This window comes from Ambystoma mexicanum, chromosome 8, assembly GCF_040938575.1.
Source record: "Ambystoma mexicanum isolate Mex_15411 chromosome 8, UKY_AmexF1_1, whole genome shotgun sequence".
Lineage (NCBI taxonomy): Eukaryota > Metazoa > Chordata > Amphibia > Caudata > Ambystomatidae > Ambystoma > Ambystoma mexicanum.
This window is the reverse complement of record NC_090929.1, coordinates 105,289,657-105,317,012: the sequence shown is the minus strand read 5'-3', so window position 1 is coordinate 105,317,012 and position 27,356 is coordinate 105,289,657. Positions and strand designations below refer to the sequence as shown.

The 27,356-nt window shown below is 46.2% G+C and overlaps 1 protein-coding gene across 9 annotated transcripts in view; it reads right to left on the bottom strand.

Moving 5' to 3' along the window:
- Nucleotides 1–27,356, bottom strand: part of MAPKAP1 (MAPK associated protein 1) — a 1,504,770-nt gene that overhangs the window by 980,017 nt on the left and 497,397 nt on the right. The gene's annotated exons all lie outside the window — the stretch shown is intronic.

Below are 27,356 nucleotides of genomic sequence, written 5' to 3'. Positions count from 1 at the left end.
CTGTTTGTTCGTCAAGGTAAGGCCATGTACCATAATCATTTTGCGTCCAATTTCTTTTCGTTCAAGACAGTACATGCAAGGAACTAGTCACATGTTCTGAGTTTAGTCAAATTATTTTTCTAAAGTTATTTAAATACTTATCCGCATGTGAATAATGTGTATACTTCCAAGAACCAAAACGAACCTTGCATTGAACCTTTTATGTGTCATTTAATTTTTTAACACATTGGTATTCATAGAGAATTGTTGATCTTTACTTTTCAGAACTTTCCACAATGCCTGCCTGTTCCATTGGCGGCTGCCCTTCGAAGACCCATAATAAATCTGAGGGTACTATAATGCATGTTTTCCCTAAAACAATAGATCAGATAAGAGAATGGGTCCGATATTGCGGATATCCACCGTCTGAGCTTGAAAGTAGAGTCCTAGAAGTCTTTGCGGCCAAGAGGGGTGATCGATACCGCATCTGCAGCAGGCACTTTAGCTCAGACATGTACTCCACATCATTACTAATAAAGAAGAACACACCGCGAGCGAGGCGAAAATTGCTCTCAACCGCTATTCCCACTCTATTCGTCCACATCCCTCCACTGGTGAGTCAAGTTTACGTATTTATCTCTCGGCCTTGCGGTAGTGTGTAGCATTAGCGAACAATAATTTCCCTATTTATGTATCCACTCAATATGAAGGCGGAAGATTCTCCATCCGTGTCCTTATTGCAGTCATCAGCCACTTCAAGCGCCTATCGGTAATCTTACTTGGCTATTCTGCCACTGACTTGTTTTAGGCATGTAAATCAATAGTTTTAATTTATCGTGTAATTATTTTACCTAATGGTACACCCTTGTACTCGTCCTCTAGTCTTTGTTTTCAGTTATAATTATTGTTATCCAAAATAATGCAAATAATGTCTTTCAGGGAGATGCTGAGGAGTCCAACGTATTGACGACAACCGTTGATGTCACTCAGATGCTCGAGGTACGTTTCCGGACAGTTCCATCGATGGAGATCATCAGATCTTGCATTCTTGTAGCGTGATTGTTACACACAATGTTTCTTTCGCTTTTAGCCATTGATATGTCCTTCTGTCGTCGCCCTCCTATGTGTCTTCTTTTTTCAATATTGTGTTCATTACTAATGAAAGTCCTATGTTTCAGGGAGTCGATGGAGCATTAAACCAAGAAGAAGGGGGAGCATGCAGTTACGGGTCGGCGCAACAGCTTGCAGAAGTGTGCACCGCAGTTACATCGTCCCTTGATGTTCTTATGCATTTCGAGGTATGGATACTGACAGTTCGATCAAGCGAAATCATATGACGTGATTACATCCGCTATACTTCCTTCTTTATTAACGCAAGTACTATGTTTCAGGGAGATGACGGAGCTTCTTCTACAAGAACATCACCCCTAGTAGTTGATGCAGATCTCTGGGTGGTGACACTTCCAACGATTGAGCAAATCGAATCATATTTACATAACCATTATTTATTTTAGACAACTGATCATTTGTGCAGGTCTATTTAGATGAGCCGTTGACACCTGCACAAAGTTTATGTTCTTTTTAACAAAATAGAAAACCATACTAATGCAATTACTGTGTTTCAGGGAGTTACTGAAGCATCATCTTCAATAATATCATCAATGGAAGTCTATGAGGAGCCCGAGGTATGGATCTTGACAGTTCCATCTAACTAGATCAACAATGCGTGAATAATTGTCGTTTGAATGTTCTACACAAAGCATTCATTCGTGTTTTGCAATTGAGATGTACGTGGGTATTGGTCCCCAAGTACATTTTGTGTTTTCAATATTATTATACATACTAATGAAAGTTCTATGTTTCAGGGAGTCGATGGAGCGTCAGTGCGTGATGGATGTGCTTATCATGAAAATATAGTCGTTGCAGCGCAAGAGGAAGTGGAGACATGCACACACGAGTCGGAGCAACAGCGTCCTGATGTTGAAGTTCGAGGCAAGAAAGTTTCAAAGAAAAGAAAGCAAAAGAAGGTTAGTGTCCTGGTCACTATATTATGTTGTTTTTCACTGTTAATAGTTCAATACTGTAAATTGTGTTTAAACTGAACATCCCTTTTCCAATCTGTCCTCTAGTTGCGAGTGGGTGTACGAACTAGATCTACACAGACAGTGAAGCGAACGAGAGATGTTGCTTGTCAAACCTTTTGGCAGGGACTTGAGACTGGAGATGCATCATGCTAATGGGAAGAATATGAAGTGATTGACAACGGAGCTATACCACCACCAGCCATTGATAGTGAATGTCCTCCTGGTAGTTCGGATGCAGTCGGAGATCAATTCACAGAATCCACACCCGCAAAAACTAAGACCGCGAGAAAGTTGAAGAAATTGTTTTATTCACCCATCGCCGGAGAAGGAACAGATGTTGCAATGGAAGAGAATGAAGTGGACGACAATGAAACACCATCAATATCACTGAACATAGCGGAAGACGATATCAGAGATTCTACCTTTCATGTGAGTGACATGTCCTCAACGTTACAGGCCGAACCAGCTGGGATGCAGAGTGACAGTATAAGGAAAGAGGCCAAATTCATTGTATTCGATAGTTGTTTGATTGATATTATTATTCGGATGAAATGTGGGCATTCGGTTGGTGGGGAAGTATGTGGGGAGCCATTGATTAATGTGACTCGTGCAATTCGAGGCACTAACCTTAAAATACATGCCACCTGTACAAAATATCATCCTTTCTCATGGTCTGCACAACCCATGCTGGGGCAACTGCCAGCAGGCAATCTACTTTGTGCAGCGGCTGCACTTTTTAGTGGTTCAAGTTTTAAAAAGTTAGAGTCTTTCTTTCAGTTTGTGGGAATCCATTTCATTGCGAAAACTCAGTTCTACAAATACCAAACCGATTATCTATTTCCAGCCATTAGCGAAGCTTGGAGAATGGAAAAAATGTCTATTGATAGTACATTCGCGGGCAAACGATTCAGGCTAGCCGGTGATGGACAGTGCGACAGCCCAGGATTTTCAGCCAAGTACTGCACCTACCACTTTCAGGACATGGAAAGTAAGAAAATTGTGAGTTCGGTGGTCGTGCAGGTGTCAAAAAGTACATCCTCAGTGGCCATGGAGAAAGTTGGCTTTGTAGCATCATTGCAAGAACTACAATCGCGGGGAATGGTGATCGACCTGATAGCCACAGACAGACACGTTTCAATTGCCAAGACAATGAGAGAAGAGTACAAAAATATAAATCACCAATTTGACGTTTGGCATCTTGCAAAAACAATCAATAAAAAAATGTCGACTGCAGGTGAAAAAAAAGATATGCAAGGTATTTCACAGTGGTCCAAGTCAATCAGCAACCATCTTTGGTGGAGCTCAAAAACATGTGGAGGGTCGTTGGAAATTCTACTGGAAAAATGGCGGTCAGTAATGCTACACTGTAGCAACGTTCACCGCTGGACCACAAACCAACATTTCCACAATTGTGAACATGGCCATTTGTCCACAGAGGAGGCATGGAAGAAGAAGTGGTTGATTCCTTCATCACCCACTCACAAAGCCATTGAAAAGATTGTATTTGATAAAACTATAACAAGAGATTTGAGGGGACTCACGGAATTCTGCCACACAGGAGATTTGGAGGTGTTCCACAATATGTGCCTAAAGTACAGGCCAAAACGATTCCATTTTGGCATGGAGGGCATGATAAATCGGACTCTTCTAGTGGTCTTGGCACATAACCATAATGTTGGCCGTCAACAAAGTAGGACGACCAGAACTTTGGGGACGCTTCGCTACAATAAGGCCTTCACTAAAAGAAGTAAACAATGGGTGATCAAACCAGTGTTTGAGGATATGCAATATGAGTTTATTGAGAGACTTATTGTTGATGTCCTAGATAGGCACATACATGGAGTTGTGAACGAACCTGTGCAGGGGACAACTGCATTGCCACCCAACATTGCCTCTGTTCCATGTCCACCTAAAGCAGAGCTCATTGAGAAATACACATCACGGTTTAAATGATTGTAAATTGATTGTTTGTTCTCTCGAGTCTCCTCATGTCGCAGGCCCATTGAATATGTGTAGCTATGTATTGTGTAAATAAAAGTGATTGCTCAGTGTACATGCAATGTGTCTCTCCACCCTTGTTCATTTGCGCATTAAATTAAACCAAACAGTAATATAAATAATTTTTCAAAAAATATAGAATGTCTCCGTATTTATGGTTCGCTGGGGCTGCAAATGCACGCAGACAAAATGCAAAGATGTAGTGTAAATTTCAAGTCCTGTGAGATGGCCTTACACTGAATGTAGCTAACTAGGAATGTGTGCTCGTTCAAAGTGAACGTCAGCTGCTTTGATTTTTTGCTCGGGTGCCGGAATGGCCCACGACTCAGTATAAGGTTCTATTGTTATTTGACCTTGACAGGCCGGGACCATCCCGAAAGACTTCTTTTTGGGGGTGTGGGGCAATAACGTAAGAAACGATAATGAATATAATTTCAGAAACGAAAGCCATTTAATGTTCGTTCATTAGAAGAAATAACGTCGGCATAGAAGGAGTGGTATTTCGGGGCTGCCCTACGCACAGACACAATGGAAAATGCAAATATAATGTAAGTAACTGTTTAGATGAGTTTATACCGCAATTTAATTACAATACAGTAGATTTAAAGACGGGTTAAGTTGTACTTGTTCGTTCTATGTGGCATATTGTTTTGTACCGCGCACTATCTTGAGGAGAACCATCTCCTTTTACGGAAGCACCTCAAAACCTTCCTCTTTGCTTCTGCTTTCTCTCTCCCTCTACCGTGCTACAACTGGTCCACTGTCTGCGACCTCGGTCCTGGGCCCTTCCACTCTCCACCTGCAGTGCCTCCCTGTCAACCCCTGCACTGGGGGACTGTCTCAGTATCCTACAGCCCCCCCTTGACGTATATACCCAGTTGCACTGTCCTAGCTATGAAATAATTTCCCGACCTAATATATAAAATGAATAATTTTAATAAAGATCTGATGGTGAGACTAATTTCATTTTTTATGTTTTTAAAACAGGTACATCCTTCATTATTGTATGTGTCACGAGTACCAGACACCGGCGGATGGCTTTTTCAACCGCCAGTTGCTTCTCCGCGTGAACAACGTTACCACCCTGACCATTTTATGGGACGATCGCCAAGTACAAGTATGCCCTTACGCGGTACTAACGGCTAGATGCAACATACAGACCGTTGTGGTGGCCTAGTGCCTCGTTGTTGGAACAGCCATGCGATTATCAGTGCGACCAAAGAGCTTATTTTATCGTAAACCAACACCCTGTGTACTGCACATGAACATCGCTTGCCTCAAGACGAACTATTTTGAACTATTTGGATCGAGAGCAAAGAAAAATGCAAATCGCTGAATATTCTCTAAACATTTGATGTCAAATAAATGTACTTTACCAAATTTACAATCTTGCGGTTTGATTTAAAAGTACAGTTTCATATTCCGAATTGTGGCGCGCTGTGTTGTGAGCTGATCTGTGTTGGTTTCCGGGTTCTGTGTGGAGTCGCGTAGAAGACGCCTGGGCGCGTTTGCCTACGCAGCACAGTCACGTCACGGATAGAGGCGGGGAATATGAATGTTTTGATAAAGTCTGTTTCAGGGGCGGGGGATTTGATTTAGTGCCGCAAAAGCAGGTGAGCCAGGTCGATGGGGGAAATGATAGGATTATCAGAAAATGGCGGCTGATTTCGAGTGCGTTAATGGACGAAAAGTCGGGTAAGGTCCATAGGAAAGTTTTCTACGATCTACCGATTTATGCTTAAAAACACATGACCGAACCGTAGGGACAATAAAAAAAAAGTCCCGGAACTATCCTTTAAATAAAGTCAGATGTAGCATACTTTACACTCTCTAATGTTTCAGTCTTGTGAAGTAGATTATGTTTCCCAATACTTGAAATACAGTTATATGCAGCATACCTTGATGTTTCAATCCTGTCAAGTAATTAGGTTGGCTAACTTGACAATAACAGACATTGGTCCGTCTGAGGATTTAGTATTGGGCAAGGGTTTAGGTCTACTAACATGCTGGAATACTGCATTCTCTGAACATGGTTATCCCTAATCCTATAAAGGGGTCCCTCGCTCCTGTGATCCTACCTCGGTGTACAAGCCCCAGGGGGACTATTGTATTGTGGACACACCGCCCCGGGCACATAGGTAAAAGGTTTCTCCCTAGGGGAGCAGGGACGACATTCTCCGATTCGTCACAACTGCCATAACCCAGTAGACTCCTAATCTGAAATCCAAGTATACTTCCAGTTTAGGAACACCAGTGTATTCCCAGCTTGCACAGACCCACTATACACCAACTTTGCAAAATCCCAGAATGACAACTGCGATGTCTTCCAAGTTTGCACAAATCCAGTATCCTTATAGTTTGACTTTTACATATCGAGGTATAGTCACAGTTTGCATCCCGGAACATTTCCCTATTTCCTCAATGTGACGCCGTCCCTTAACTAACTTTTGGGGTTTTGGCGTGGTCACCATAGTTGCCCAGTTCTGCCACCTTCTCGTGATGGAGAGCCAAGGGGTCGAATGGAGAGAAATCCCTGCTTCCCATCCATTCATGAGAGTCACGGGGCAGGAATCTGTCACATGGTCCCTAGAAACACATCTGGCCTTTAACTAAGATTGATCAATTTGATGAAGCTTGATATTATACTAACGTTGTGTTTGCTCTGGTTTGGAGACTGGTGAAAGGCTATTGGGCTTTTAAATCTAGTAAAGTGTAATTCTGATAACGTTGAGTTATACCCAAAGTTAAGTAGGGTATGAGGAACCTGCACCAAAAAAAGGAAGGCTTGCGGTTAGAAACACGGACCCCAAATTAATAAAGCATTGCTATAATACCAAAGTTGCTCAAGATCACTTGCTCGTTCCCATGCAAAAACACCACCACTGTTGACACCTTTTTAATAAACAAAATGTGTCACTGCGGTCTTCCTCTGACAAATGTGTTGACACCAATCAAAGAAATTCAGTTGAGCAATCCGAATATGTTAATAGTTAGACAAGCCCCACTATATTACTACCTTGACCATACCTGTGTACTACCAGTTTGCATAGCCCCAGTTTGACAATCTCTGTACACCCCAATTTAGCATTTCAAATTTCACAATCCCACTATAATCCCAGTATGAACAATCCTAGTATTTTTGGAGATCATACATGCCTTGGCATGCCCAGTTTATTCCCAGCTCTCACTCTGCAAGCATATTCTTTGTTTTACAATCCAGGTATGTTTCCAACTTGCTGAATTGCAGTAGAATATCAGTTTGGCAATTCCTTTGTTTTTTTGTGTGCAAATGATCCACACCTAAACAATTCCAGTATACTTTTAGTATTCAAGATACTCACCGTTCACGGTTTCAGAATTGTGTTACATTTCCCACTATGCATTTACAAAGCTCCATATTCCTCCCAGTTTACTGTTATCCTAGTCTAGTATACTCCCAATTTCCATAAAGATTGCTAGTCTGCACAATCGCAGAGTATCTCCAGATTGATAAACCTGTATAGAAACAGCTTAACAGAACTACCATATGCAGCTTTACAATGCTCTTGAAATCCTAGCATACTAAAGGTTTAACATTCCAACCATAGTCCCAGTTTGGCATCTCCAGGGTGCTTCCACATTAGAATGCCAGCCTGTTCTTTTTGTGCACAATCCCAGCGGCAGAAAGATCACAGAATATTGCCAGTCTGACAGTCCTAGAATACTTTCAGTTTGATAACCCCAGTATCCTCCAAGTTAGGACAATCCCAGCACAGGTAAAATTTTCAAGGTTTATGCTACTAGTAAAACCAAAAGGTGATGGCTGGAAGGTTTAGAATTAATCTTAACCACAGGCACAGCTCTAGGCAACCCTCCCAGCGATCGTTTTCAGCCACCCAAGCCACTACAGAAGGGGAAGACCATATGCAAATCAGGCTTGGTCCCGCTACTAAGCGAGTTCTAATGGGTCAATCACGACCCCAATTCTCCACATGCACATAGCACACAATTTCTTACTGCACATTTTGATCCTAGTATCTTTCAAATGTGCACAATGCCAGTGTACGCGCAGTATGACATTCAGTTTGTGAAAACCTACATATTCACAGTTTGCCATCCCAGTATGTTCACAGTTTGCCCACCCGCAATATTTCAGCTTGCCAATCGCAGTATATTCCCACTTTGACAAAGCCTATATACTCCATTTTGACCTAATCCCAGTACATTCCCAGTTTTAATATCTTGGTAAACTATCAGTTTGAGAATTCTAGTAATGTGTCAGTTCGAGTACCCCACTATACCCACAATATGATAACTCCAGTACAGTCCCACTATTCCAGTATATTACTAGAATTACAACACAGGTAGGTTTTCACAAAATTCTGTATGTTAACAGTTGCTATAGGCCCGATACTAAAGCAAAAGAGCTTATAAAGCTCCAAAGAATCATTCATTAATCATGCAGACAGACGTCCACAAGTTGGACCCCATCATCCTGGCTCTGAAAACTCTACACTGTGACAAAGAATTGCATTCAAAACACTAAGCAGAGTCTTCAGAAGATCAGGTTCAGAACATCTGCAGAAGGTGGAATCCCACTGAACCCACAGCCGAAACATAACAGACAATTCTAAAATGACTAAAACAAGATTAAAATGCCAAGGGCACATTTATAACTCCATCGTAGTCCAGTTCTTGAACATGCACCCGAGAGGCTAACTCAGCTTGCTGCCCCATCGATTCCTGTAGATTGACGATCAACCTGTTCAATTCAACCATTGCCATTCTCATAGTTAGAGTCAGGATCACCCTCTTCCCTTAAAAGTGATCCGGGCCCCAACTACTTCTCACATGACCACCCTAGACAGGCATTCACCGAGTGGAGGAAACTTCACTGCCACAACTATTGGCAGGTGTCACACATTGGTCCACTGTTATCTGATTTCCGGGAAGGCGACAGGTCAGAGTCTTTAAATAATGCATTTATGTTTGCGTTTTAAGGTTCAACTAAACATTCAGCAATATATTTGAAAATACACACGCATGTATACATAAACTCAAGATAACTTGCATAGATATATATGGATTCTGATGTACGTGAAGATTTGAGGCAGCACCACTTAGTTCCCATTTGATCATCTTCCAATTCATGCTACAATTGGAAAGAAAACTTTGCTATAATCATAACTTGCACTGCAGCCAACAACTGTATTTCCTGTGAACTCTCAAGAGAGTAGCTTTTATCATAATCAAAGCTTTGCTGAAGTTAATGTATTAAGTGAAAAACATTTCAAGCATAGACCAACTCCCTGGAGAACTTCCTGTGCACAAGAAAGATCATGGCAAGAGGGGCAGATGAACAGTTTATTTCACTTAGGAACGAAGGAACAAACGTTTGTACTGGGTGTGAACTCGTTCTAGAATTTTAGAAGCAGTCCCTATTCAGGTGAAAAGTAAACTGGCCAAACATATCCCCCGTAGATTCTTCTTCCCAGGTAGGTGTGTGTGTAGGTGTGTGTAGGTGTGTGTGTGTAGGTGTGTGTGTGTAGGTGTGTGTGTGTAGGTGTGTGTGTGTGTGTGTAGGTGTGTGTGTGTGTGTGTAGGTGTGTGTGTGTGTAGGTGTGTGTGTGTAGGTGTGTGTGTGTGTAGGTGTGTGTGTGTGTAGGTGTGTGTGTGTGTAGGTGTGTGTGTGTGTAGGTGTGTGTGTGTGTAGAGGTGTGTGTGTGTAGAGGTGTGTGTGTGTAGAGGTGTGTGTGTGTGTAGGTGTGTGTGTGTAGGTGTGTGTGTAGGTGTGTGTGTAGGTGTGTGTGTAGGTGTGTAGGTGTGTGTGTGTAGGTGTGTGTGTGTGTGTGTGTGTGTGTGTGTGTGTGTGTGTGTGTGTGTGTGTGTGTGTGTGTGTGCTCACTCTCAGCATCCTTCTAATTCCCCTACACTTTCACCACCCCTTGGTCTTTTACTTTCCTTTCACGACCCACCATACTACACTCAACTGACACCACTCTCTCTCACACATAATACCTTAACATGCACCCTCACAAAACATGGCCACATTCTCCTCAGCACTCCGCTCCAACCATCCATCCTCTGCCTGGTCTCTTGATCTCCACCACTCCACCCCTATTCCAACATTCCTCCCAGCTCACATTGTTCCCCCTGGCACATGCTGCCCATGGCCAGTCTCTGGTAAAGCTCTGCCTGAGGGATGGCACTTCCGCTGAATGGCATGAAGAACGGATTTAGCTCTGCCTCCTTTTCATTTGCAGAGTGGCAGCCATGTGCTCAGGGCTGCTTGTTTTACTTGTGGCTTTCTCTATGCATTGTTCAATTTAGTTTTCTATTGGGTTTTGGGAAGATGGCGATGTCTCCCCTGCAGTCCCTTCTCGGAATATCTTTCAGCTGTTCCGCCATTTCCCCATGATCAGTCTGGGGTTCATAGTTCACGTGTTTGGTATTGCTTGTCTGCCAGGAAAATTCTCATTCCATTCCTGTTCTCAATTCCTTTCTCCAGTTTCCAGTCTGGGTTTTCTTGGGTGCACCAAGGTGCATTTTGTGAGTTGCAGTTCTGAAAAAGCCTATGGAGAACTCTGGCCAGAAGAGGGGCTGACCGTTATTGTGGAAGAGACAGGGGTACCAGCAGTAATGTACAACACACACTTGTGGTCATGGACTGGCCTCCCCTTACCCACTCACCTGACTTTTCTGAGGTCCACATTCACCCCCAATAGGGCCATGACTCTGACCCAGTCACATAGGCCAGTTGTGCTACAAAACCTAGCAATTATAGGTAGGCATTTTGTATTGTGAAATGACCAATAGGAATACATAGTGCATGGGCCATAATGGAATGGAAATCATTAGAGAAGACTTGAAGGAACAATGAGAAAGAAAAGTGCGAGCGGCGATGGAGACTACTCTGGGACTCCATAGGTAAGAACAGGTTGGTGGATCCTGTTGGGCCACCCAGTAACAGCATTGCCATAACACTGTTCTTGGGAGCAGGAAGGGGGACCACATGTGTGCAGAAACTACAGTTCCCACCTAGAAGAAGCACTGAGGAGTGAGGGAGGAAGGGCTGTTGGTGAGCCAAAGCATCTGTGGCCCAGCAGACCATGTAAGCTCAGTGAGGTTTGAAGGAGGGAAGATAGCAGTTAGAGACATATGTGCCTGATGATAATTTCCACAGACCTCTGTGACATACCAAGAGGTGCGTCCCTTTCTGTAAACAGGGGAACAGAACCCCAGTCCCAAAAACCCAACTTGACACTTATACACCATACCAAAAGAAATGTTCTAAAGTCAAACATCTAGTTACAAGTGCTGTAGGTACTGCAACGAGGAAAGGCCAATACAGAGGAGCTAGAAGAACATCATCAATGTTCTAGTTGTTGTCTGATCAAGGAGAATGGCTGTCCAATAAAAGCAAAGGCGAAAAAACTAAAAGTGTTCGTAGCAGAAGCAGTGGACGTAGCAGTAGTAGTGGCAACGGTGATCAGGAACGGGGAAGTAGTAATACCAATATCAGTGGTTGTTAATGAAGGAGCAGTAAAAGCGGTTGCATCAATGGAAGTGAAAGAAACTAAGGAAACATTATTTCCCAATGGAAAACCGAAGAGCCTCTCAGACGTAGCAGAGGATACGGCGGCACAGAGACATTGTCGCAAGTGGAATGCCACAAGATGTTTGGTGCATGGTGTTTTCGGCGGATGGAGATAAGAAACACTATATTGCGCTTGGATATAGAAGATGCTGTCAGAAGTCATGAGGGAAGATTGAACCGCGTTGATACAGTGTGGTGCGCGGAATAGAAAGGAAGCAGAGTGTTAAGGATTTCAATCAGGGGACACACACTTTGATCTTGGCCTAGTATGTAGCACACAACTGAGATGTTTTTCTCCTCATCTTAAGCAGATTCAATTTGAGATGGTACACAACTCTTCAAATACCACGGGTCACAAGGGACCATGAACCAGGCTGGCTGGTGAAATGCAATATTTATTTATTTTAAAATCCCCAAATAAATCATACAATTTTTAATATGGGGCAGCAATCACCAATGGAGTGATAATTACAGTGAGGATGTAAGCAATACACTTGGTTTAACCTTCTAGTGGAACATATACAAAACACCAGGGAATAGGAGCACTTTTTGGTTTAGGAAAGATAGTACCCAAGTTAGGATTTCCCCCTGCAATGTTCCTTCAACCCGCAAATAATTGAATTCTGGATGGATAGAAAGACACGGCAGGTAATCAGTAATAAGAGGCAGAAAACGAAATCCAAATCCGACCTTCCCTCACCAAATAAGAGTGGAAAACAGATTTTAAACCCCTTGCAATGTTATGAAATAACACTCGGAAATGGACAAATAAATAATGAATGTGCATTTAAAACTTTAAGGTAAATACAATTTCTCACTAAAGCAACAATGCCTAAACACTAACAATCACAAACAATAGATTACAAAGTGCATATAATTCGAAAATGAATGGAAAATTTTAAACCTGTTGAAGCGAAATGACATGTAAGGAACAAGTTACTTACCTGTAACTGTTGTTCTCCAGCATGGGTCTGTCATGGATTCACATGCTCATGAATAATCCCCGTCGTCAGGCCGGGAACCCTCGGTAAAGAAAAAATCAGTATCAGTTTCTTGGTTCTGATCTATCTTTCTTAGTAGTAACCAATCACTGATCTCTGGGTCATACTGCCCCCAGCCAATGACTGCCCTCTCCCCAAGCCCTGCCTCTGGCAGCCATCCTCAGATTTGGTAGCACGCAAAGTGGCAGTATGACCAAGTGAAGAGCCGCAGAGGGGTAGGCAGGAGGGTTCGCATGTGAATCCATGCCGGACCCATGCTGGAGAACAACAGTTACAGGTAAGTAACTTGTTCCTTCTCCTGCATTGGGTCTGGTATGGATTCACATGCTCATGAATATAAGAATACATAGCAGTACACATATGCACAACCACGTGAGGTGGAAAGGCTCAACATTAAGCATTACATCCAAAACTCAACATTAAGCAATTCTTACCTCCTCACCAGGCTCACCTTAGGCGAACAGGTTGCGCAGCACTGCTTGGCCGACCCTGGACTCCTCCCTGGAGTCCCGATCGACGCAGTAGAATCTGGTGAAGGTGTGCGTCGACCTCCACGTAGCAGCCTTGCAGATGTCCAGCAGGGGCACACCAGACAGGAACGCGGTGGTAGCAACGATCGCTCTGGTCGAATGGGCTCTCGGACAGCCGGGCAGCGGTCGGTTTGCCAACCGGTGACAGTGTATGATGCAGCCGGAGAGCCATCTGGAAATGGAAGTCTTCGAGAGAGCCTTCCCTTGATTCACAGACCCAAAGTTCACTAACAGTTGTGACGTCTTCCGAAAACTCTTCGTGCGGTCCATATAGAACTTCAGCGCTCTAGCTACATCCAGCGAGTGCAAAGTCCTCTCGCCCGGCGTCGAAGGCGATGGGAAGAAAACTGGTAACACCAAGGGCTCGTTGAGTTGGAAGTCCGACGGCACCTTGGGCATGAAGGAGGGGTGCGTCTTCAGCACCACCCTCGTGTCATGAAAAGTCAAGTATGGAGGCTTGCAAGATAGGGCCTGGATCTCTCCCACTCGACGTGCGGAGGTGATGGCCACGAGAAACGCCGTCTTCCATGACAGGAACTTCAAAGGCGCCAAATGCATAGGCTCGAATGGGGCCCCCCATGAGCCTGGTCAGCACCACATTAAGCTCCCACGCTGGGGCAGGAGCCTTCACCCGCGGGAACGATCGGAATAGTCCCTTCATAAATTACTTCACCAGGCGATGAGACCACAAGGACGCCGTCCCGTAGTCCTGGTATATCGGGAGATGGCAGCCAGATGTATTTTGATGGAGGCGTGAGCCAGTCCAGCTTTGGCCAGCGACAGTAGGTACGGCAGTACTTGAGGGGCCGTAATCCGCAGAGGGTTAATCTTCTGTGCACGTCACCAGACAGAGAACCTCTTCCACTTATGACCGTAACACTTGAGGACGCCCTGGCTTTTGCAAGAACCTCTCTGCAGTCAGCCGGGATATCGTACCCTCCAAACTCTAGTGCTGCAGGAGCCAGGCCTGCAAGTTCAGCGACTCCGGGTCGTGATGAAGAATGGCGCCTCCTTCTCTGGAGAGAAGATCCGCGTCCGCCGGCAGCTTGACTGGTGGGGACATTGACAAGTCCAGAAGGTCCGGGAACCAGATCTGCCTCAGCCACGCCGGTGCGACGAGGATCATTCTGCACCTGGACTTCTTGAGCTGGTTGATGAGACGGAGCAGCAAAGGCAATGGAGGGAACGCGTATAGAAACAGACCGTCCCAAGGGAACGAGAAAGCATCGCCCATGCTCCTCGGGTGCGGGAACCTGCTGGCGAATCTCTGGCACTTGGAATTCGTCGCCGTCGCGAAAAGGTTGATCCGGGGTTTGCCCCATCGTCGAAAGAGCCGATCTACCTAGTCCTGACGTAGTTCCCACTCATGTCACGTGCGCAGCTCCCTGCTGAGTGAGTCGGCGATGGTGTTTTTTTATTCCTGCCAAGTGGAAGGGAACCAGAAACATCCCCTGGGCGACGGCCCAGTGCCACAGATCCTGGGCCTCCTTGGATAGGGCTGGGGATCTGGTGCCTCCCTGCTTCCGTATGTAGAACATCGTGGTGGTGTTGTCGGTGAAGATCCTCACCACTTTGTCCTTGAGGGACGGAAGGAACGATTTGTGCGCCCAGAACACTGCTCGAAGCTCCAGAATGTTGATGTGGAGAGACCTCTCCTCCGGGAGCCAAAGGCCTCTTGCGTGGAGATCTCCGGTGTGGGCCCCCCAACCCTCCAGAGAGGCGTCCGTCGTCACCGTCTCCTGAAACGCTGGGGTCTGAAAGTCCGTGCCTGTAGTGAAGTGCGCACGGGTACCCCACCATAGGATCGCCCGACGGAACTCCTCATCGAGCGGGATCCTGTCTTTGAAGCAGCCCGTCGCCTGAAACCAGAGGGCGCCGAGGAACTCCTGTAGCGGACGCATCCGAAGTCTGCAAAGGGGTACAAGGTAGATGCATGAGGACATCATCCCGAGGAGGGACTTGATGGACCTCACCCTGGCCACGTCTGTGGCTAGCAGGCGCCGCACCTTGCCCAGAATGGCCTTCGTCCTCTCCTCCGACGGGCAGGCCAATTGCCCCACTGTATCGAGCTTCGCTCGCAGAAACAGTGCTACTTGCGACGGAACCAGGTGGGATTTGAGGTAGTTGATGGTGAATCCCAGTTCCGTGAGCAGCCGGACGGTCCTCGCTGTATGTTCGATGGCGAGTTCTCTTGTCCTTGCCCGGATTAGCCAGTCGTCCAGGTAGGGGTAGACGTGGATCCCCTGCAGGCGCAGGCGCAGCCGCGCCGCCACTGGTGCCAGGCACTTGGTGAATACCCTGGGTGCCGACTTTAATCCGAACGGCAGGGCTCTGAATTGGTAGTGGCGTCGCTGAACCACGAACATGAGAAACTTTGTGACCTTTTAGAATGGGGATGTGGAAGTAAGCATCCTCCAGGTCCAACGACGATAGGAAGTCACCCTCATCCAGCTGTCCCAGCACGTGCTGGAGGGTGACCATCCTGAATTTCTGCACCTTGATGTACTTGTTTAACCGATGCAGGTCCAGGATGGGGAGCCAACCGCCTGTCTTCTTTCTGACGAGGAAGTACCTTGAGTACACTCCGGAGCCCCGGCACCTCCTGGGGACGAGCTCGATGGCACCTTTCTTGAGCATCGCCCTCAACTCCAACAGCAGTTGAGGGACGTGATTCTCCTTCCTGGCCACGGGAGGAATGCGAGGACACTTCCTTTGGAATTCCAGCGAGTGCCCGTTGGCCAGGGTGTCCAGCACCCAACGGTCAGTGGAGATGGACTCCCACACGCTGACGAACTTCGTCAGCCGGCCTCCCATCGGGGTGCTTCGGTGGGGGCCCGACGCCACGGCCGGTTCAGACTTGCTTGGAGGAGGCCTTGCCGCCTTGGCCTCCTTGACGTCGACGATGGGATCCCCCTTGCTTGCCGCGACCTCTGTAGGCCTCCTGGGACGAGGAGCGGGCCGCCTGGCATTATGTAGAAGAGCCACCGCTGGATCCCTTGGAGGCACCCTGTCTGCCTCCGGAGCTCCGAAAGGGCTGTCGTTTTTGAAGTACCCCTAGGGCCCGGGCCGTCTCCGAGTCGGTCTTGATGGCCTGGAGCGACTCGTCTACCGTCTTCCCAAAAAGGTTGTTGCCGTCGAACGGCATATCCAACACTCTGGTCTGGACGTCCTGGCGAAAGTCCATAGCCTTGAGCAATCCTCGTCGTCGGAGGCAAACCCTGTTGCCCAGTTGGCAAAATCCGTTATCGGCAATGTCCGTTGCCACCGTTATGGTGTGATCCGACGACACCTCTCCTTCCTGCAGAATTTGTAGGGCCTCCGCCCTCTTGTCATCCGCTAGGAAGTCTAGCAGGGGAGCTATCTTGAACCAAAGCTCCCTGTCGTAGCGGGCCACGATCGCTAAGACATTGGCCGCCTTAATCGTCGTCGCTGCCAACCAGATGACTCGTCCCATGGAGTCCAACTTCTTGCCCTCGCTGTCCGGCGGGGAAGTGGAAGTTGAAGCCGCCGCACCTGTTGCTTTCTTCTTGGCCGCTGCCGAGACGACAGAGTCCGGCGTGGGCTGGGCCCTGAGGCACAAGGGGGCGGCATCAGGGACTCGGTACTTCTTCTCGTACCTGTCCCTCTTGGCGGGTGTCGTGGAAGGGTTCTTGAGGATAGCCAGCCCCTCGTCCCAGATGTCGTCGAGCAATGGCACCGCAAGGACCGTCTTCCTCTTGGCCTCTCGACGTTGGTAAAGAAACCCTTCCTTTTTCTGTTCCTCAGGGCAGAGCTGGAAGAGCTCGGATGCCCTGGCTATCATGGCATAAAAGGAGCCAATTTTGTCGGGTGGAGAAGCCAGGGGGGGGGGGGGGGGGTGAAGACGGGATGTCCGTTGTGTCATCGCTGCCGTCGTCGTCGGTCCCTGTCGCTGTATCCGTCGCCTTATCCTCTCTAGGGTCCGGCGAGGGGGAAGAGGGGTCCACAGGCCTCGTGGGCACGAAGGGAGGAGCGGGGTGGACTCTCCTCTACTTGTTCGGAGGGCTCCCCGACGGGCCTGGTTCTGGATCCTCCATCGGGGTCCGTGGTAACCTCGTCCTTATCTCAGTACATAAGGATTGGATCACCAACAAAATGGCCGCCAAGCTATCCTGGGGCTCGTGTAATGGCTGCGACGGACGGGATGGCTGCCCCACTGAGCCCTCTTCGTCACCATCGTCGCTATCTTCGATCACATCAGCGGGAACCGTCCCCTGGGATCGAACCTTCTCGAACTTCTCGCTGAGGCCTATGAACCTCTCATTGAGGCCCTTCCCGGTTTCCATCAGATCCTCCTCAGAGGCTGATTCCGAGTCTGCAATGGCCACCGGCCCCCCCCCTCTTTTTCCGCCGGGGTCTTCACAGAGGTCTTAACGATGGGCTGGAAAGAGGATTCCCTCCGCGGTGCCAGGGATACTCTGGGCCCAGAGGCCGTTTCCACTGGCGTAGTCTCAGCCAGCTTCACCAGGGTCGCAGCGACCACTTCGATAGAGGCCTTTGCCGGCTGGATCAAAGCCCTCACCACCTTAGGTGCGTGCTGGGCTTTCGCGCCTTGGGGGGAGGGTCAGTGCCTCGCTCCCCCTCGGGTCCCTTCGAGATCGACCGGGGCCGCTCCAGCAGCTTACCCGGGTCCTCGGACTTCCTCTTCCCCGAACCAGAGCGCTGGCTCGTGGTTGAACGTGCCGGGGAAGTCGCGCCCTGCCTGGTAGCCGAAGAGCCTAACCTTTCGGCGCTCCCAGTGCCCGCGGACTCGCAGTGCTTGGCCTTCTGATGGGCCCCCGTCGCTAGGGCACCCTCACAGGACTTAGAAGCCCGCTCAGACTTTTTCTTCGCCTTCTCACCTGCTGTGCCCTTCTCCAGCCAGGCGGCGAGGCGGGAACGACGATCTTGTTTGGTCCGTTCCGAAAGGTTCTTGCAGAATGCACAGTCCTTCTCCACGTGCGTCTTGTCCTCATGAAGGCAGTAGAGACATTGCGAATGCTCGTCCTCCTTGAAAACGTTTTGTAATCCGCATCCAGGGCAGCACCTGAACAGCTTGGATCCGGGCGTCGAGCTTCCCTTATCCTGGGCCATGTCCGTTGAGGTAGGCCGCAGATCTTCCGGAATCCTCCAGGAAGCGTAAACTCGATGAAAACTTCACCCTTGAGGGGCGTAGAAGAATTCCGAAACGGGTCCCTGTTATCGGAAGTAGAAACGGTGGAGCTTGAGGCTCGATTAAACCGAAAAAATGAGAAAAATCCCCTGAAAAAGCGCGAAAACGCAGCAAAAAACTCGAGAGCTAAGCACAAGTACTCCCAACACTTGAACGTGCTGTAAAAATCTGAGGATGGCTGCCAGAGGCGGGGCTTAGGTAGAGGGCAGTCATTGGCTGGGGGCAGTATGACCCAGAGATCAGTGATTGGTTACTACTAAGAAAGACAGATCAGAAACGAAACTGATACTGATTTTTTCTTTACCGAGGATTCCCAGCCTGACGGGGAATGTTCATGAGCATGTGAATCCATGCCAGATCCCATGCTGGAGAAAAGTTGCATTTTCTTAATTCCCGTTTTAAATTACCCAAACGGTTTTTAATAAAAACAGGTGAAACATTCCGATTTGGAGTTGGGTTGGGGGATAGATATATATCACAGGGACACTCTAGAGTTAAAATTAGGTGTCTAGCTATGAAACTGGATGAGTTATGCAAGATATAAAAAGGTCTGCTTTGAGCAAAATGAAGCCGTGAAATAGGAAAGGAAATCCGTTATGACAAGTACAGTTTTACCCTACAGTATTCAGGCTCGACCAAAGATGGACACAGTAAGATCCAGGGTTGATTCGCGATTTCAACCCTGTCACCCCAGTGCCCAACCCTGGCGGAAACCAGTTCGATCACTCGAAATAGGTCTAATGGTTTAGGATTACACAAGACAAAATTGAAAAGAAATGGTGCTAGCACTTTAGAAAGTCACAGGCAGGTTGCACAGATAATTCTAACAGTTTTTAATAGGTTATCAGGATAAGGATAGGATGACTTAGAGAGTGGGATAAGGACAAGGGCACGACAAGATAGGATATGGATTTTTATGGGGTAGGGATTATACTCACAATCCACTTTTAGTTTTAGGATTTTTAGACCGTCAACAGGTTCTGGTCACTACACGGCTGCACGCCTGGCAAAGGAAAACAGCTGGGCCATTCTGGTCACCGGATGGCAAGGACAGCGGAGTGGCAATCCTAGTCACTGGATACTAAAGGTCAGCTGGATGCAGTTAGAGGGCAGCAGTTAGTGGGCAGCAAGCCAGGCTAGTTCATAATGCTTCCTAAAAGGATACCACAGTTTTCCCCTTTCGATATTTGGGAATTTTAGTGGGATTTCAGAAATGAGGCCTTGCTAGGATAGGATCAGCAATGCTTGGGTTTTGCAGTGGGCCCTGGAGTGGGGTCAGCAACGCTTTGGCCTTGTATTTGGAATCTGGACTCAGCAAGATGAATGGAACAGAAACTTCAGGAAGAGTGTGTGCGTCTAGAGTCTTGTCAGGGACTCTTAATTATAATGCATAGTGACCTCACCAAAGTATATGGCTGGGCAGGTTTACCGAAACATGCTTCAAAACTACTGGATTGGTCAAGGGTGCTAATCTCCGCCTCGCTCTCAACTGGTTGGATTTCAAGAGAATGATGTCAGATTTATGATGTGAGTTTACAATGTTCAAAAACCTCGCAGTTATTTTAGCCAAAATCAGATTTTGCCACAAACGGTACATTTATACAATTGAAATCTCTTAGCAAATTATATACACAGGTTACATATTTTACGTAGAGAATAGCACTCCAACTCTGCAATCCATGACACATTGTTTCATCCTTTTAATACTATTTGGTAATTTTGAGTATGAACAATTCGGCCTAAAATTCCATAACTTTATACAGATGTGTGGATTAACATAAGGGATGTAAGTATAAAAATGTGCATTGGCATCATGGATACTTTCCTTGTAATCCCTGATTCTTTGCCATTTCTATTCTCAATGGGTCAGTGAATTCTACCATGTCTTCAATGAAAGCCCATAAAATCACTTAAATGTTTACATTTTTACAAAGTCTTGCTGCCGAGGTAAAAGTCTTCACATTTCTATTCATAAATAGTGCTTGGAAAAAAATGGCAGTCCTTTGTCACTGGACCATTTTTTTTTCTTTCTTCAGATGCCACCAACTGTCATTTCCTCCAGAGCAAGGTGGGGGTTACAGCCCGATTGAAGATGTATTGCCCCCCTCCCCACTTATCACTTCCTTGTCCTGGGAGTTTCATTGTCAGTGGTTTCAGCCTGGATTAGATTCTATCGAACCTAATCATTATGACTGGTGTGTTAGTATCTGCTGAGAGAGGCCCTTCTGTTGGTAACATCCCCCCCCAAGCAGAAACCTATTTTCATTTTGAAACTTTCAAAATCCAGCCAATATGGTTTAATAGTTTTACTTTCTTACATTTGGTCTTGAATTAAACAAGCCAGTTGAATAAAATAACCCATGTGTGCATTTTCCCCAGCAACACACCTTTTGACATTGCTAGATAATGGCAGGCTTTCATTCAACGGTTTACTTTTAAAACGGGCCTTTCTCTCCTTGAGTTTGCAAAGCCCATTTTACATGTGTGGTCAAAAGCTGCGTTTCTTTATTTATTTATTTTTTTAATTTGGTTTTGCTTCTCCCTCTTGATTCCCACACTGTCTTGCAGCTATAGTTATTTCTTGTATGCAGGAGTTTTTGTTTTGAAGCACAGAGGTAGCTGGAGTTTCTGTTGAACTACTGAGCTTTGATACATTGTGAAGAATGTGAACAAGTTCTCCCGTGCGGGTAAAAGTGGAGTCCCTTGTTGATTTTTCTCAGAGTGGCTTTGACAGGGCCTTATTACCAACAGTGGTTTAAAAAAGGACAGATGGGAATAGCAGCAGATCAGCATTTTTAAAGGTGAAAAAGTTTTTTTTTTTTAAATAGGGATTTTGGCCTTTTAGCAAAGCAGTGCTCCCTTTTCACTTTATTCCATTTGTATGTGTTAGAACACACTGGCATGCTCCGCTCCCCGAGTGTGTCCCCTTGTTCGCAGCCATCCGTGTGTTGCTGCGAAATGCAGTTTTAAGGCCATGGTGCTTACAGGAGCCAGCGCAACCATTTTGCGGTTTCTGTGCAAATGCAGCTTGGTTTTGGTGAAATTCTGTTCAGTGGGTCAATGTAGCCCACCAGAGAAGCAGTGCCCACTTAGCAATGGCGGGAAACCACAAAGGAAGTGAGAAAGGAAAATACAAGCCGGTGCTTAAAGGGGAAGTTCACTCCAAAATGTTATTGTCTCAAAAGATGGGCCATAATCAAAAATATATAGAAAAAATATTTTTCAAGAAAGTTCCGATATCACATTTTGAGAAAATGAGGCTAAACGTTTTGACATGGGGGCATCCATTTTGTGAAATGAAGCAGTCTCCTCTCTTCATGTTAAGCTCTGCTCTGGCAGCAATAATCAAGCAAAAGCCCCCTACTGGGAGCGTTTGCTTACTGCTGCCAGAGAGCGGAGCTTAACATGAAGAGTGGAGGCAGTCACAGTAATTGCCTTGACTTTCATTTTACGTTTTCTGTGCTCCACAAGCACAGAGAAGCCCAGAAAACATAAAATGAAAGCCACAGCAAGTATAAATGCTTTGCCGGACGAGTAGTCATAATTACAGTGACTTTCTTTCTAGTTTCGCCAACCAGGGGAAACTTAAAACGAAAGTCACAGTGTTAAGGATACCAATCGGGCATCACACACCGAACCAGAACACTTGGTCTTATCCTGTGATGAGGCGCTCAATAGGAATGCTTTTTCTTTCATTTCAATTAATTCAAATGGAGCCAGTACCCGACCCGTCTCTCACCCCCTTTTACAAATACCCCGGGTCACAATGGACCATGAACCAGGCCGGTTGATGAAAATACTATACCTCTTTTTAGAATTCACAATAATCACACACATTTTAATATTGGGCAGCAATCACCAATGGGGTGATAATTACAAGAAAAACAACTGCATTACCCTTGGTTAAACTTCTACATGAACATATCCAAAGCACAATTGAATAGGAGCACTTTTTGAATTGGGATAGATAGCACCCAAGTTAAGGTTTCCCCCTGCAATTTTCCCTCAACCCACCAATAATCAAATTCTGAGTGGATAGAAAGAAGCAGCAGGTAGTCCGGGATAAGAGACGGATTTTAAACCCTGTGCAAAGGCCTAAAATGACACTCGGATTTTGATAATTATGTGTGTTTAAATAAAGATATGCATATGTTTTATCACAGTATCAGGGATGTTATATCTCTAGCAACCATCAGGCTAAGTATCACAAAAGCATACAGTTCACAAAGCAGATTGAAATGGAAAACCCAGTGCAGCCGAATTCACAAATGGAAAGATTTTTTTTTCTAGTTTGCCGATTTAAATGTAAAATCGTTTTTTTACAAACAACGGGTGAAAAACACTGAATTGGAATGCGGTTTTTGGGCAGGGTAATAGATGCACAGCCCAGGGACAGTATAGAGGTGAAAGGAGAGCTATAGATGGTGAATTGAGAGGGATTTGGAAGGTGGAATGAGGTTCATTTTTAGGAAAATAGAGCAGTTAAAAAGAGAAAATTAGTTTCAAAAGGTAAGGCAAATTTTACTTAAACTAGATTTAACGGCTAAGAAAAGAGGAACGCCACCTGTGAATATAAAAGTTACGCTGCAGTTGTAACCCTTCACGCAGTGTACCCCTTTTCCTTAGTTAATCAAAATATTGCTAATGACTTAAGATCTATGCAGGACAGAAATGAAGAGAAAAGTGGCGCTAACGCTTGGAGATAAAGGATAAGATGCACAGAGAATTCTGACAGTGGACAAGTTATCAAGGTATGCATAGGGTTGCTTAGAGAGTGGAAAAAAGACAAAAATCAAGATGGGGTAGACTATGTGTGATGGGATGTGGATACTCACAGTCCGCTCTTAAATTTCGGATTAAGCACAGTCAACCGGGTTCTGGACTCCAGGGCTCGGGTCACCGGACGGCAGACTCTCCTGACAAAAGACAGCTGGGCAAAGGTCTGGTCGCAGCACAGCGACGCCTCAGCGAGATGGAGCGGGTAAGCAGGGCAAGCAGTTAGTGGGTAAAAAGCCGGTCTGGTTTCAGGAGGCTTCTCAAAAGAACACCTCAGCTTTCCCTTTGGTTATTGGGATTTTTAGATCTGGGGTCTCTGGATTGAGGCCTTGCTGGGATGGTCAGAAATGCTATGGCCTTTCAATGGAATCTGGAATCGGCTATGCTTTGGCCTTTGCAGTGCGATCTTTAGTCTGGCAGGATGAACATAGAAGATCCGGAACGCAGGCACAGGAATTCAGGAAAGAGTCTCTCCAGAGTCCTGTCAGCCACCCTTTATATAAATCATGGTGACATCATAGAACTATACGGTGGGGCAGGCTTAGCTGAGCACGCCTCTACACAACTGGATTGGTCAGGGGTATTGGTTGACGCCTTGCTTTCAGTTGGTTGGATTTCAAGGGCATGCTGTCAGATTGATGATGTGAGTTTTACAATGTCCAGACCCTCCCACAGTTATTTTAGCAAAAATCCAGTTTGTCCATAAATGGCACATTTGTACAGTGGTAGCATTTTAACAAATTACATAAACAGGTTACATATTTTATGCATCACATGCTCGTCCAACTCTGCAGTCTGAAAGACATTGTTTCGCACTTCTAATAATTGTTGTTCATTTTGAGTGTGAAATATTCGGCCTAAAATTCTATAACTTTATACAGCTGTGTGGATTATCATTAGGCATGTCAGCATTAAAATTTGCAGTGGCATCATGTATACTTTCCTTAGAATACCCAGTTCTCTGCCATTTCTGTTCCCAAGGTGGCAGTGAAGGCTACAACATCTTAAATGACACCACACAAAATTGCATTAAAACTTTACATGTTTGCAAATTTCTGTTGCAAAAATAACAGTCTTCAAAGTTTCTTAATAAAATAGTCTTTTGAAACAAATGGGCTGGCTTTTGTCCTTCACTGGACCATTTTTTTTCTCTTCAGCTACCACCAACTGTCACTTGAGCCCTGTGTGGGATGGGGGTTCCCAGTTTGATTGAAGGTTTTATGGCCCACTCCACTTCACAGGATAGTGTCCCAGAACTTCTATTGCCCCAGCCTGGAGTACAGACGAATGTCTGACGAGCATGTGAACTTTCTTTGTCTTGGTCCAGTCAAAATTTTTCAAGCTAGCAATTATCACTTTTGTGTCCTGGAAGTTTATGGTGGTTCCTTTTGGGGGAAGCCTTAGCTTTGCCAGCAGGGAAAAACCTGTTCTGGAGCTTGCAAAATTCAGCCAATGCAGTTTAATTCCTTTTATTTTATTTATTTTGTCCTGGATCAAAACTAACCTGTTGGATAAAACATCCCCTACATGTTTCCCAGCAATAAACCCCTTTACATTGCTAGGCAGAGACAAGTTTTTGTTCAACATGGTACTTTTAAAACAGGAATATTTTTTTTTCTGGTTTGCAAAAGCCAATTTTTCCATGTGTAAAGCAAGCTAGCATTTTCCTTGCAAATTCAGATTGTCTCTTCCATCTACACTTCCACATTGTTTTGTAGCCATAGTTAGCTTCTTGTACACAACAGTCTGTACAAGGCCATGGTCTCTTGAGATTGACATGTGCGCAGAGGGCTAGAATTTCTTTTAAAGCAGCGAATTTTGACATTTTGTAGCAAAAGTCAAGCATTTTTCTGTGTAACTGAAGTAAATCTTTTGTTGATTTTCCCAGATTTGGTGACAGAGCCTGACATTCAGGGACCATGCTTTCTTCTGCTGAAGCACAATGTAGATATGGAATGGGCATGGCAAGGCCTTATTAATAAAAGTAGTTTGGTGAAAAACAGATCAAAATAGCGTCACAGCAGCATCCTTTTCAATGTGAAATATTCCCTTTTTCAAATGGGAACTTTGGGCTTGCAGCAAAGCAGCACTGCTTTTTCACTCCCCTTAGTTTGTACATGTAAGCAACAAACTGGCAGGTTTTTTCAGTGTGCCCCCTTGTTCCATCCTGCCCAATATGTGCTTGGCAAGATGGTGCAGCCATCTTTTTGTAGTTGCAAAACAGAGTTTTGGTGTGAGGCAGTGGTGCTCAAAGGAGCCAGCACAGCCATTTTGCTTTTTCTGCCAAAGAGCAGCTTGGTTATGGAGAAGAATTCTGTTGAGTGAGTCAATGTAGTCCACAGCAGCAATTATGAATACTCTGCCTGTGGCCGGCTTGGTATTCATAATTGCCTGGACTTTCTTTTTAACTCTCCTGGGCTCGCCCGGCTCGGGGGAGCCCAGTAGACTTAAAAAGAAAACCATGCAATCATTAATACAACATGGTATTTATAATTACCTGGACTTTTGCTTTACGTTTCCTGGGCTCGCCCAGGAAAGCAGGAAAAAAAACATGCACTCACCAGCAGCACAGGGCAGGAAGGAGCCGGACTGCATTCTCTGCTCTCCGGCTGTAATAAGCAAAAGCTCCCAGTATGGGGCTTTTGCTTCATTATTGTCGCGAAAGCAGAGCTTAACAAAAGCACAGGAGACTCATTCATTTCCCAAAAGGAACAAGTTACTTACCTGTAACTGTTGTTCTCCAGCATGGGTCTGGCATGGATTCACATGCTCATGAATATTCCCCGTCCTCAGGCTGGGAATCCTCAGTAAAGGAAAAATCGGTATCATTTCAGTTTCTGATCTGTCTTTCTTAGTAGTAACCAATCACTGATCTCTGGTTCATATTGCCCCCAGCCAATGACTGCCCTCTCCCTAAGCCCCACCTCTGGCAGCCATCCTCAGATTTGGTAGCACGCAAAGAAAATGGCAGTATGACCAAGTGAAGAGCCGCAGAGGATTAGGTGGGAGGGTTCGCATGTGAATCCATGCCAGACCCATGCTGGAGAACAACAGTTACAGGTAAGTAACTTGTTCCTTCTCCAGCATGGGGTCTGGCATGGATTCACATGCTCATGAATAAAAGAATAGATAGCAGTATACACACGCACAACAACGGGAGGTGGCAAAGGCTCAACATTAAGCATTACATCCAAAACTCAACATTAAGCAATTCTTACCTCCTCACCAGGCTCACCTTAGGCGAACAGGTTGCGCAGCACTGCTTGGCCGACCCTGGACTCCTCCCTGGAGTCCCGATCGACACAGTAGAATCTTGTGAATGTGTGCGTCGACCTCCACGTAGCAGCTCTGCAGATGTCCAGCAAGGGCACACCAGACAGGAACGCCGTAGTAGCAGCGATCGGTCTGGTCGAATGGGCTCTCGGACGGCCGGGCAGCGGTCGGTTTGCCAACCGGTGACAGTGCATGATGCAGCCGGAGAGCCATCTGGAAATGGAAGTCTTCGAGAGAGCCTTCCCTTGATTCACAGACCTAAAGTTCACAAACAGTTGTGACGTCTTCCGAAAACTCTTCGTGCGGTCCACGTAGAACTTCAGCGCTCTAGCTACATCCAGCGAGTGCAAAGTCCTCTCGCCCGGCGTCGAAGGCGATGGGAAGAAAACTGGTAACACCAAGGGCTCGTTGAGGTGGAAGTCCGATGGCACCTCGGGCATGAAGGAGGGGTGCGTCCTCAGCACCACCCTCGTGTCATGAAAAGTCAAGTATGCAGGCTTGCAAGATGGGGCCTGGATCTCTCCCACTCGTCGTGCGGAGGTGATGGCCACGAGGAACGCTGTCTTCCATGACAGGAACTTCAAAGGCGCCGAAAGCATAGGCTCGAATGGGGCCCCCCCATGAGCCTGGTCAGCACCACATTAAGCTCCCAAGCCGGGGCAGGAGCCTTCACCGGCAGGAACGATCGGAATAGTCCCTTCATAAATTCCTTCACCAGGCGATGAGACCACAAGGACGCCCGTCCCGTAGTCCTGGTATATCGGGAGATGGCAGCCAGATGTATTTTGATGGAGGCGTAAGCCAGTCCAGCTTTGGCCAGCGACAGTAGGTACGGCAGTACTTGAGGGGCCGTAATCCGCAGAGGGTTAATCTTCTGTGCACGGCACCAGACAGAGAACCTCTTCCACTTATGACCGTAACACTTGAGAGTTGAGGACGCCTTGGCTTTTGCAAGAACCTCTCTCCAGT